We start from the raw sequence: 12,381 nt of genomic DNA, 5'->3' as shown, positions 1-12,381 counted from the left end.
GCAATGCCCTTTGATTTCAGATTTCTGGCCTCCAGAATATTGAGAGGAAAAAACATGTTATTTTAATCCATATAGTTTGTGCTGATTTGTTACATAAGGAACTAAAACACCTTGTTAGAGTAATGTTATTTCATTACTTTTCTCATTTCTTCCCGCCCCCCCCCCCACCCCATTTCCCTTCAGAAGACATCCAGTAAGGGGAATGTCAACAAAGGACCACAAACAACTAATGCCAATACATTGCTAACAGATAATGTTCTCAGTGCCTTGCACGTATCATCTCCATCTTTGTAACAATCCTAAGAGCTAGGTATTGTTACGATGATGACTCTTATTTTTCAGAGAAGGAAGTAAGTCACAGTGAGATTAAGTTAGCAAGGTCACAGCTATGAAAGAGCAGAATTGGGATTCAAGTCCAGGTGGCACTGATGCCAGAGTTCCTGCTCTCAAGCACTTTGCTCTACTGCAATCTCTGTGTGAGGGGGAAAATCACATGCATGAGCATGTGTCCACATCAGAGAATCAGAAGAAGCATGGATGCACATTCAATCACCTGAGCAGCTCTAAAATTAAAGGAGGGAGGCACCCTGATGATAAATTTATCAGAATATTGGGCATATGACCTCAACTAGCAGTAATTTCTATGGATTCTCCCAAATGATTTTAATGTGCTTCCAGGTTAAAAATCACTGACATCATTGTTCCCTGTGGCAGACTTAATTGATTCTCTAAAATTTACATTGCTCAGATGTTTTGACTTCTCCAAAGGCTATGTCCACACAAAGAAACTGACTTTGTGCGGAAATCTAGTAGAAGGCTCAATTTAATAAGACTACATTTTCCCCCTGTAATACAATGATTGATCTTGTGTGTGTGTGTGTGTGTGTGTGTGTGGTGCTGGGGATTAAACCCAAGGCTTTGTGTATGCCAGGCAAGCACTCTATCAACTACGCTATATCCCCAGCCTACTGAATTTCTTTTTTAAAATTCATTTTTTATTTTTTATTGACACATAGTAATTAGACACATTTATGGGATACAGTGTGGTGTTTCGGCACATGTATATAATGTGTAACAATCAGTTGTTAATCAGTTTCTAACAAGGTTTGTCCCACAGGAAAAATTCAATGACTTCTCATTGAATTACTGTCTAGTAATAAATAATTTGTTTTAATTTTGGTGTTGGAGGTAATGAAAAAATGGAGAAAGAATGAGGATGAGTGAGAAGTGAAAATTCACCCACATCTCCAGAATCTAATCTGCCCAATTTCTGGTAAACACTTGTCTGAAGATCTGTGACACAGAAATTAAGAATCAAGTACATGGGGACTCTCATTTTGCTTCTAAAACAAAATCCACTCTCATACATCTTCCTAAACAAAAAGTATCTCACCATGAGAATGACTTACCATAAAGAACCACTCTGACATTGCACCTAACCAGTAACAAGGGATGGATGTGGTTACCACTTGACCTGTCCTTTCCCTGAAGTGAACCTGACTCTTCCAGCATGTTAGTTTCCTAGGATGCTGTAACAAATTGCACAACATGGATAGCTTAAACTAATAGAAATTTATTGTCTTATGGTTCTGGAGGCTGAAAGTCCAAAATCAAGGAGTTGGTAAGACATGGTCTTTCCAAAGGCCCCAGGGCAGAGTCCTTTCTTAACTCTTCCTCACTTCTGGGAATGGCCAGCAAACCTTGGCATTCTTTGGCTCATAGCAACATCACTCCAACTTCTGCCTCTGTCTTCACACGGTCATCTTCCCTTTGTTTCTCTACGTCTGTTAAGAACACCAGTCATGTTGGATTTGAGGTCTACTCTAATCCAGGATAGCCTTGTCTTAACTAATTGCATCTGTAAATACTCTATTTCCAAAAAGGTCTAAGGCTCTAGGCAGCTCTGCCCTTACCTCCAAATGTATCCATACAGCTAGACGCCCCCCCCCATCACGGGCACTTCCCCAGCAGACACTCTGATCTCAGATATTCATGACTTTCATCAGCTTCTGTGCCTGATGTTGGGGTCTTTAGACTATCTGGTCTCCAGGTTTCAGATATGGCCCCTGTAATCTGACCTGCTTCCAACCAAGCCCAGAATAGAACATTTTCTTGATGTTTTCCTTTCTAGTTTTCAATCGAGAAAAAAAAGGAAAAGTTTGTTTTGGCTCATGATTTCAGAAGTCTCAGTCCATGGTCAACCAACTCCATTGCTCTGGGTTCAAGATAAGACAGAACATCATGGAGGGCAGTTCATGACAGTCAGGAATCAGAGAGAGCATGAGGAACCAGGGATAAGATCTGTAATCTCCAAGGGCATGATGCCAGTGACCCACTTCCTCCAGTCATGCCCCACCTGCCTATAGGTACTGCCCAGTTAGTTCATTCAAATTGCTAATCCATCAAATGGATTAATCCACCAATTAGATTTTAATTCTCTTAAACTATTTTACCTCTGAACAGTCCTACATTGTTTAACATGAGTTTTTTGGGGTGAGACACCTCATATACACATTATGATGGGGAGAAAGGCAAATGCTTTATAGTATCCAACGGGCAGTTGCCCAGAAAGGTAGAAACCCCTTCACTTTCCTGGGCAAATGCTCTCCCGAAAACATTTCCCAAGGCCCCAAGAATACCCTTTTGCAAATTCTAGAATAAGGCCTCCTATATACCTACCCCAAACCTAGAGGGAAAACAATTAAATGTACCCCTCCTCTTCCCGCAGGAAAAACAAGAGATCCCATCATTGCTTATCCTCTTTTTTCTATAATTAAGCTCCTCTCCAAATACAGGGAAACACTTGGCACCCAGTATGTACAGTGCCAGTTAGCCCTGTTTGCAGGCCCCAAGACTCTACTCGTAGAACAATACTAACATGCCCATGTTCTCTAGTGGAAAAAAAAAAAAAAAATAGGGCCACAATGGAACAAAGCAAATACCTGGGAAAACTGGTGGAAAGTTTGTAAACACAAACCAAAGGGCTTAAACCTGACACAAATACAAGCAGAGGCCACTGACACCAAACAATCAACCAGGGTTGCAGATTATTAAATTATCTGGTATATCCCACTGAAGAGAATTCCACTTCCAGTCAACACTGGATAGCATAAATTGGATTTACCATCCAGGCCAAAGAGGAGAGAAACACAGAGAAACCTACAGACGGTCCTTCTCAAGTATTCATCAGAGAGCTACTTCACGCATTTTGAGGAAAGAACCAACCAAAAAGATCAAAAGGAACAGCACCAATGCTTACTCATGGCCAGGATTAGGGTCCACCTTCATCAGCCAGATAGAAAAACCCATAACACATGAGGCATTGCTTAACACTCAAATTAGCCTTGCTAGAGAAGAGCGTTAGGTAGGCCTAGCCCTAGGACTCTCTGGAGACCACCTAACAAATCAGATGAAGACATGAAAGAATCAGATTGTTTCCAAGTAATTTAAATACATTCCAGAGCAAAGCTCAAGCATATTTATGGAAATACAAATGTATCTAACATCCAACGAGGTACAATTTCTGACCATCCAAAGATTATTAGGCAAGCACCATATCCATTATTTTACATTTACACAGAAAATTGACCAAATTCACTCATTTTTAAGAGGATTTCAGTAATATAAAGGATGTTCTCTGTCCATAATAGAATTAAGTTAGAAATTAATAACAAACTCCCTAAATATTTGGAAGTTAACTAACCCTTTTAAGTAAACTATGAGTAAGAGAATAAATCAAAAATGAAGATAAAGTATTTTAAATAAATTAAAATAAAATATATCAGAATTTGTGAAGTGTCATAAACAGTATTTGGGGTGAGATTCACAACAATAAAAGTCCATATTAGAAGAAGGAGGAAGTCTCCCACTCTACAACCTCAGTGTCCACCTTAAAAAGCTAGAAAAAGGAGAGCAAATTAAACCCAAAACAAGCAGAAGAAATAATAAAGATCAAAATACCAAACAACCAAGAAACTAAATTAATAAACTCAATGAAACCAAAACCTGATTCCTCATCAATAAAATTGATGAAGCTGTAGTCAGGCATAATCAGGGCAAAGTGAGAAAATATAAATTACCATTTTCTAATGAGAGAGGTGACATCCCCTCAGACACAGAAGATAATAAAAGGACATTACTTTGCCAGTTAATATGCTTTCATTTTAGGAATCTTTGACATCTTAACTGAAAGGAGAAATATGAAAGATGACAATTTCAGAAGCTATGATGTCATGGTGGCTCAATGGGGAGGCTTACACATGAAGAGTGTCTTTTGAAATCTCTCACAGCAGTACCTACTTATAGGATGTCTTCAACTCTGTTGAGATTTAATGGCATAATAATTATGTAGGGTAATTTTTTAAATCTTTTAATATCTGTATTATTTCTTGCTATGTTTTAAATATGAGGTGCCCCCCAAAAGTTCCTATGTTAATGTGGGAATGTTTGGATGTAAAATGATTGGATTGTGAGAGTTGTAATCTAATCATCCATCCTAGTTTGAATGGATTAGCCAGGTGGTTAACTTCAGGCAGGTGGGGTATGGCTGGAGATGGGTCACTTGGGATAAGCCCTGGAAGGACTCATCTTCCCCCACAATCCTTCCCCCTTCCTCTTTGCTTCCTGTTTACCATAAATGGAGCAGCACTCCTCTGCCACACCCTTCCACCATGATGTTCTACCTCACCTTGGGCCCAAGCAATAGAGTCAGTAAATCATGGAATGAATTTCTGAGACTGTGAACCAAAATAAACTTTTCCTCCTTTAAGATTTCTTTGTCAGATATTTCCATCAAAGTGATGCAAATCTCACAAGGAAATTGGTACCTAGAAGTGGGGTCATTTCTGTGACTAACCTAACCACATGGTTCAGAAACCTTTGGAGCTAGTTAGTAGGAGGAGTTTGGAAAAGTTTGGAGATATAGGATAAAGAAACTTTGGAGTGTCGTAAGTGAAGTTTAATGGGTGATTCTGGTGTGAATTCAGAAGGCAAGAATGCAGACAGTAAATGCTGTGCTAATGAGGTTTTAGAGGAGAATGAAGAGTCTATTTGGAATCGGACTAGTGGTCATTCATATTATATTCTGACAAAGAACTTGGTTTACATTTTGCCCATGTCCTGAGACTGTATGAGGCTGAATTTAAAATTGATAGATGAACTAATCTGGCAGAGGAAATTTCAAGGCAGCACAGCATTCAGGCAGTGGCATGGATTTTGCTGGCAGATTTTAGCCAAGTTTACTGTGAGAATCAGGAACAGAAAGCAGAGTTGAAGGATTTTTAAAACTAACAGTTTGGCCAGAAAAGTGCATGTAAACTAGGCTGAGCAAGGTGTGGTTATTGAAAGATTATAGCCACTAAAGAGATGCTAAGTGCCTTACACAGAAACAATAGGAAAGATGCCTTGAAGGCATCTCAGGAATTACAATGGGTAAGGGTACCTCACGGGAGAGGTGGGTCACTGAGTGCATGCCTAAGCTCTGGAAGAGATCGTCTTCCCTGCTGCCCCACCCTGCCTCTTCTCTTCTCTTCTCTTCTCTTCTCTTCTTCTGTCCTCTTCTCTCTCTCTCTCTCTCCTTCCTGGTTGCTAAGAATGCAGCAGTGCTCCTTTGCCACACCCTTCCACCATGATGTTCTGCTTTACCTCACCTTGGGCCCAGAGCAATGGAGTTGGTTGAACATGGACAGAAGAAACTTCTGAAACCATGAGCCCAAATAAACTTTTCCTCCTTCTAAGTTGTCCTTTTTAGGTATTTTGGTCACAGTGACACAAATTTGACCAACACATTTCTTTTATCAGCTATAGTAGATATTAAACCATTAAATACATTAATAATATTAGAGGAAAAATGCAAACCTAAAATATCAGCTTTCCCATCACTTTATATTCCAATCACTATGAATATGAATTCATACATGTTGAGATTGTTGAGTATGATCTTTATGCATATATTTTAACCAAATGACTTTAGTTAGTACCAAACACAGAGTTCATACAACTAATATTTTTGAACTGTATATGATATTCAATTACATTGATTACAGTTGGTCCTCATTTGTAGAATATTTAAGTAACTTCTGGCATTTCACAGTTGTAAATGGTAACACTATAAATGTGTAGGCTTATTTGTTTCTTTTGCATCATTTCCCTTGAGCTGCATTCCTGGGTTTCTCCCTTGCCCTCCACACACACACACACACACACACACACACACACACACACACACAAAATGAAGGTTTCCAGATTTTGTTGAACAATTCTCAGTGACACAAAGGCCCACTGAAATTGGGTTTTTTATCTTTATAAGTAATGGACTGAACTTAAAGTGTGCAATTTGATGTGATATATATCAAACTACATCACATCAACACCTTCAGTATAATCATCACCACTAAAAGATTCTTCATACCACTTGTCTCCACCCTCCTGACCTCCTGTCCTCAAGAAACCACAGATGTATTTTGTCACTAGAGGTTATTTTAATTTTGTAGAATTTTATATAAATATTTTATATAAATGGAAGATTTTTTTTGTTAAGTTTATTTTACCCAGAATAATCATGTTTCCTTTCATCATGTTGCAACATGCACCAGTAGTTCATTCATTTTTATTTCTGAGTAATATTTCATTATACGGTTACACTTCGGTTTATTCACCCATTCACCTACTGACCAACATTTGGATTGTTTCCAATTCGGGGCTACAGAAAAAGTTGCTACAAATTTTTGCATACAAGTTTTGAAGGACAGAAGATCAAACACTGCTGCTAAAAGAGCAGGGAGAGAAATGAGGTGTACACTGAAAAGGATCAGATGGTTCATGGTCAGGAAAAAGGTCAATAGTAAAGTACCCCATGTTGTTCACAGCAGTTCTGAGGATCCACCTGGATAACATGGAGCAAATATGATGGAGCAGTTCTGAAAACAGCCCAGAGCTTGACTTAAGAATTGAATAGTAGGATCGGATGGTACAGCATAGATACAGAAGACGTGTGAACTTTAAAAGTGAAGAGAGATTCCAGGACTGAGTACATGGAGTACAGCAGAGCAATTTTAAGTCACAGATCACCAATTGGGCCTCTTTATTTACAGAGCACCACTTTCCCACCCAAAAGTCTGAGAAGAGACCATCCTTCAAGGACCAGCTCAAGTGCTTGATTTCCCATCCCCACTCACTTGCCCCCACCAATCATCCCCACTGCAATCACTTGTGAAATAGCACCAATAATCAAGAACGGCATGAGACAACCAATGTAAAGCACATACCATAATGACTGGAACACCAAGGGCTCAATAAATTTTGGCAATAAATACTGACTTTCTCTTCCCTTCTCCCCATCCGTAACCAAATGGAAGGCAAATTGCACTGTTGGCCTCAGTTCAGAGGTTTTTAAAATTTAGAGCTCCTATGTTGAGCTGAGTATCATTAAAGGCTCCCAGGTTAAGGTCAGAAACTTTTTAAACAGCTTGAGTCTGGTCTTGGAGATCCACGGCTGCACACAGCAAGGAGTCAATGGCAGAATGGAAAGTGCCCCAGGTTCCAGGAGCAAGTTGCCAGGCTCTTGCAAGAGCAATAGGTTGAAAAAGTGTCTATAGTGTAGGATCCAAAAACATTTCTGCTCCCACACCCACTTGCTAAAAGGCCCTCCTGTTCTTTCCACTGTCTCTGACCCATTCCCTCTCAAGCAAAGAGATGGGAAGGACCTGATTGGTCAACTTGAGAAGAGGACACCTCAGAGTGTGCACAGCTCAGCCCTTCTGTCACTGCAGAATAAGAACCACTAGAAAAGACTTCTGCTTATCCAGCCATCATGGTAGCTGAATAGCTTTGAGGTACGGTGATAATAGGCCCACATGATCCAAAATCTAAATCATGTTCCCCAAAACCAGTTCTATCAGTATCATGTGTGGCGATGTGTCTCCAGTCACCTAAGCCCTGGGACTGTCTCTTAGCTAGTTCTAAACCTGGATGGGGAAGAGGGACATATTTGGAGGCTTCCTCAAAACCACCCACCATCCGGCCTCTGTCCCAGGCATACTCAGACAGACAGACACCAGGGTCCTCAGTGTTTCCCAGTGCCATGACTGTATCCCCCTACCCAGGTCTTTTTCCCATTCACTCTATGTTTGCCCACCGGTTTGGTACTCTGAGACTCACACTGCTATCATGGAAGTTTCACACCAGCAACAGTGACAGGCACATCATGATGGTTCTTTCCTGCCTTCCTCCTGAGGGAAAGCACCAGCTGTTGTACATTTAGTGTCTCCTGTAAGAACTAAGGTACTTCTCAACATGCAGAATTCTGATAAAGATTAGAAGACCTGGGTTCAAATCCTGCTCTCCCCTTCCCTGCCATGCAACTTGATACATGTCACTTCATCAATCTGGATTTCTGCTTCCTCATCTTGTTTGTTCTTTTTCAGTGACATTAAGTTAGATTCAAAATGAGCTTTTCAGTGACATTCAGTTAGATTTAAAATGAGCAAGAAATTGGTCCTTTTTTGCAATGTGGTAAGAGTGCAACAGGAAAGATCTAAAACTTGTTTATATTTTTAGTAAACAAAGGTATACATTTTTCAGCTGTGCTTATGATGTCACCAAGACAACTACTATTTCCCATAAAGATTCAAATAAAGAATTTAGAACCCAAGAATTCTCAGAAAAGAATGTTTGCTACCATGTCCCCTATTATGTAACAGAAATTTTCTAAAATGTACCCATTGCAGAATTCAATCAAATTTTATTAGAAATTTGGCAGAGCACTGAATGTAAGGCTCCTCCTAGTTTTCTTAAGAAGGGGTTAACTGTGGCCCCCAGGTCAAATCTGGCCTACTTCCTGTTTTCATAAATAAAGTTTTATTGGAACATAAGCACACTCATTTGCTTACATATCTGCAGCTGTTCTCCTGCTACAATAGCAGGGGTAAGTTAATTACAACAGAAACCATATGGCTGCAAAGTATTATCTAGCTTTACACAGAAAAAATTTGCTGACCCCCATTCTAAAAATCTTTCAGTGAATCTGAACTTCCACAGTATGCCTCTCAAATGTCACTAACACATGACTGACTACAAGAATGTTGCTTATCTTGTCTGGACTTTTCTTCTAATCTATAAAAAGAGAGATTTGTCATTTCCAATCTAGGCATTCATTATCATTGTGATTCTCAGCCAATAAGCAGTTTCCTAAGTGGAGTTTAATACTTCTGAATGTCTGAAACATCTGTACTCTTTTCTTTTTCCTTTCCTTTTCTTTCTTTCTTTACTTTAGTTAGCTATTTATTGGTATTGGGGATTGAAGCCAGGGATTTTGTACCACTGACCTACATCCCCAGCCCTCCCTGCTTTTTATTTTGAAACAGTGTCTCACTAAATATCCCAGGCTGCTCTGAAACTTGCAATCCTCCTGCCTCAGCCTCCTGAGTGACTGGGATTATGAGCATATGCTGCCATGTCTGGCATTCTGCACGTCTTAGGCAACAATTGACATTCTGGCAGGGCCAGAAGGAAGCTAAATGCCAAGCTCCCACTTCCTTCCACGTGGCTCACCTTTGCTTCTGTGAAGCTGGACAGTCGAGAACCAAGTTTCCTTAGAATAGATCATTATTATCCAGTGTGCAGGGCATTTGGAAGGCCACACTGGCGACTATGAAAGCCCAAAGAATGGCATCGTAACTGCCTTCACAGAGGAGAAGGGACGTAGGTAAGTCTTCTTGGAGGAAATGATGCCTGAACTGAGTCTCCAAGGATGAAGAGGAATTTGTGCTGCTGAGGAGTGAACTAACCAATAAAACAACAATGCATCCTATTGAAACCATCATTTTATTTGTTCAATTAGGAAAATCTTTCAGCATCTAGACCCCAGAAAGACCTCTCTGAATTCAAACAGATTCCAATGTGTTATTTCACTCCATTCTGCACCTTTTCACAATATAGTCACCTTTTTTTTTTTTTTTTCTCTTTTTTTGGAAAATATATTTCTTTTTCTTTTTCAACAAATTATGAAGTTCACACCCAAATCTTTAAAAAGACATCAGCAACCACAGGCATACCCATGGTATGATGACCAAAGTCTAGGACACCAAGACTTCTTAGAGAAGTGAAGATCAACCAGAGAGTCTGGACAAAGAGCCATTCCAGCGCCTAGCAGAGGTCAGCAAGAGGTGAGATAACTCTGACTTCAAGCGACTTGGCAGTGGAATTAGGCAACGTGCTTAGGCAGCAGACATTTTCATCTGGCTAAACAATCCAAAAATCCACAACAATAGATTCTGAAGGGAAGAGAGTGATTTGAGTTGACCTAGCCATGCAATCTCAGCAGGAATGATTGCTACGTAATTGCAAGTACTCTCACAATCCTGTCTGTACCACTTATGCAAATAGAGTTCATTTAGGCATTCAACAAATTTTAGTGAGTACCAACTATTTATCACTACTTTTCTGTTCACTGGGAAAACAGCCATAAAAAAAAAAGAGACCAAAAAACCTTGCCCTTCTGGAACTTCCATGCTAGCGTGTTATCCTTGTATTGAGAAAAGCGCAATGAATTTTAACTTCTATCGCATAGGACTGTACTGAACAGTCCAGTCCCCAAGGAATGTTTTGCAAAAGATCCTCAACCAAACCTGAGCCATTCATCCCTCTGTCTTACCCTCTGTGTCACAGCAGGGTAAAGCCAAGACAGCCTAATGCTTCTTCCTTAATATGCCAAGCCAAATGACTCCAAAGGCTGAAAAGCAGATATGTATCAAGACACTAAAGAATGCTCATGGCTTTTGAATCACTCCTGGGTGTGTGTGTGCTTGTGCGTGCATGCGCTCACTAGGAATTGAACCCAGGGCCTCACGTATGCCAAGCACTCTAGAACCGAGTTATACTCCCAACCCCATTTCTGGGAATCTTGACCATGAAAACAGTCCTAATTTCTGAAAAGAATTTACATGCAAAAATGCACATCACAGCTTCATTTAACCACACACACACACACACACACACACACACACAAATTAAGTGTATAATTACAAACAAATAGATAAATTATTTTTTACTTGAGAAGAAATAACAAGAAGCCATTAAAATGATATCTACAAAAGTTCTATGATAAGGTGGGAAATTCTTATAAAATGTTAGGTAATCAAGCAGAACAAGACAACCTAAGAACCATGTTTAAAAATCTACTGAGAAAGATAAAACATGATGGAAACGTTCTAAAACATTAATAGTTAATATATTTATATGTTAAGATTATGAGTATTTTATACTTCTTAAGTTTTTCATTTTTCTTTAGTAAACATTCATTATTTTTGTAATTAAAATGATACAGGTTTGTTTGTTTGTTAAGCAAGCATGAGGTAGCAAGAACAAGTGTAAAGCAGCCTATCATTATAGCTAAGAACATGAGACCTGGATCCAAACTGCCTGGGTCTGAACTCCAATTCTTCAAGGTATTGTGTGACCTTGGGCAACTTATTGAATCTTTTCTTGTCCCAGTTTCCCATCTGCAAAATGGAGGTAGTAATAGTGCCTACCTAAAAAACTGGTAAGGCAATTAGTAGGTAAATTCATGTAGGGTTCCTGGCACAGAGTAAGTATTCAAAATGATAATACTTCCAATACTGCAAGGGCCTCAGAGGAAAAATTTAAACAAAGGGAAAAGTTGGCAAACATCCTATCCTGATGTCTTAGGGATAAGTCACTCAGAGTTGTGCTTTCACTGGGCAATTTCCTCTCACACAGAATCAATCTCCAAATCTGTTACTCATATTTTTAAATTTCCCCTGAAAAGACGAACAGTATGTACACATTTGTTTTATGGGTAATTACTTCTTTGGTTTCTTTTTATGCTCTGGTCATTACTTACTGTGCAAAGTGCTTTTTGGTTTAAAAATAAGTCTAAAAATTCTGTTGATAAGATTGTCAAAAACACTAATCATTAATATGAAATGACCTCATGAAGCTACTGTGTATGGTGCAATTGGTCAGACAACAGCAGTTAATCTGAAGATAAAAATAATTGTCAATATAGTCATATTTTTCTGCCAAATGTCTATTTCAAATCAGTGAAATCAGAAGCTGATCTCTTATGTCCTACACCCAATATCCTTCTTTCTGTGAAAATTAAACCACCTAAATCTAGATAAAATGAAGTCATTGGTAACTAGCCTGGAATCTTGTTCACAAGAGGCTGCTGGTAAATATGTGTTGGAAGAACATAAATTTCACTACTGCTTGCCAATATTCATCTTTCTAAACGAGCAAAACTTCAGTTAAGATTGCATAATTACTAAATGATGACCAGTAAAGAAGATCAGAGGATAAGAGTGAATTAAGGAGAAACAGGTTGAAATTTATGCCTCTGATACCCCTTCTCCTGTAAATGAG

The 12,381-nt window shown here is 39.2% G+C and overlaps 1 protein-coding gene across 4 annotated transcripts in view; it reads right to left on the bottom strand.

Annotated features, from left to right (window-relative positions):
* SRD5A2 (steroid 5 alpha-reductase 2) overlaps positions 1–12,381 on the bottom strand; it is a 66,168-nt gene that overhangs the window by 52,599 nt on the left and 1,188 nt on the right. The gene's annotated exons all lie outside the window — the stretch shown is intronic.

This window comes from Sciurus vulgaris (assembly GCF_902686455.1).
Source record: "Sciurus vulgaris genome assembly, chromosome: 14".
In the NCBI taxonomy this organism is placed as follows: Eukaryota; Metazoa; Chordata; class Mammalia; order Rodentia; family Sciuridae; genus Sciurus; species Sciurus vulgaris.
Note: the sequence above shows the minus strand (reverse complement) of the source record. Positions and strands in the feature narration are given on the sequence as shown.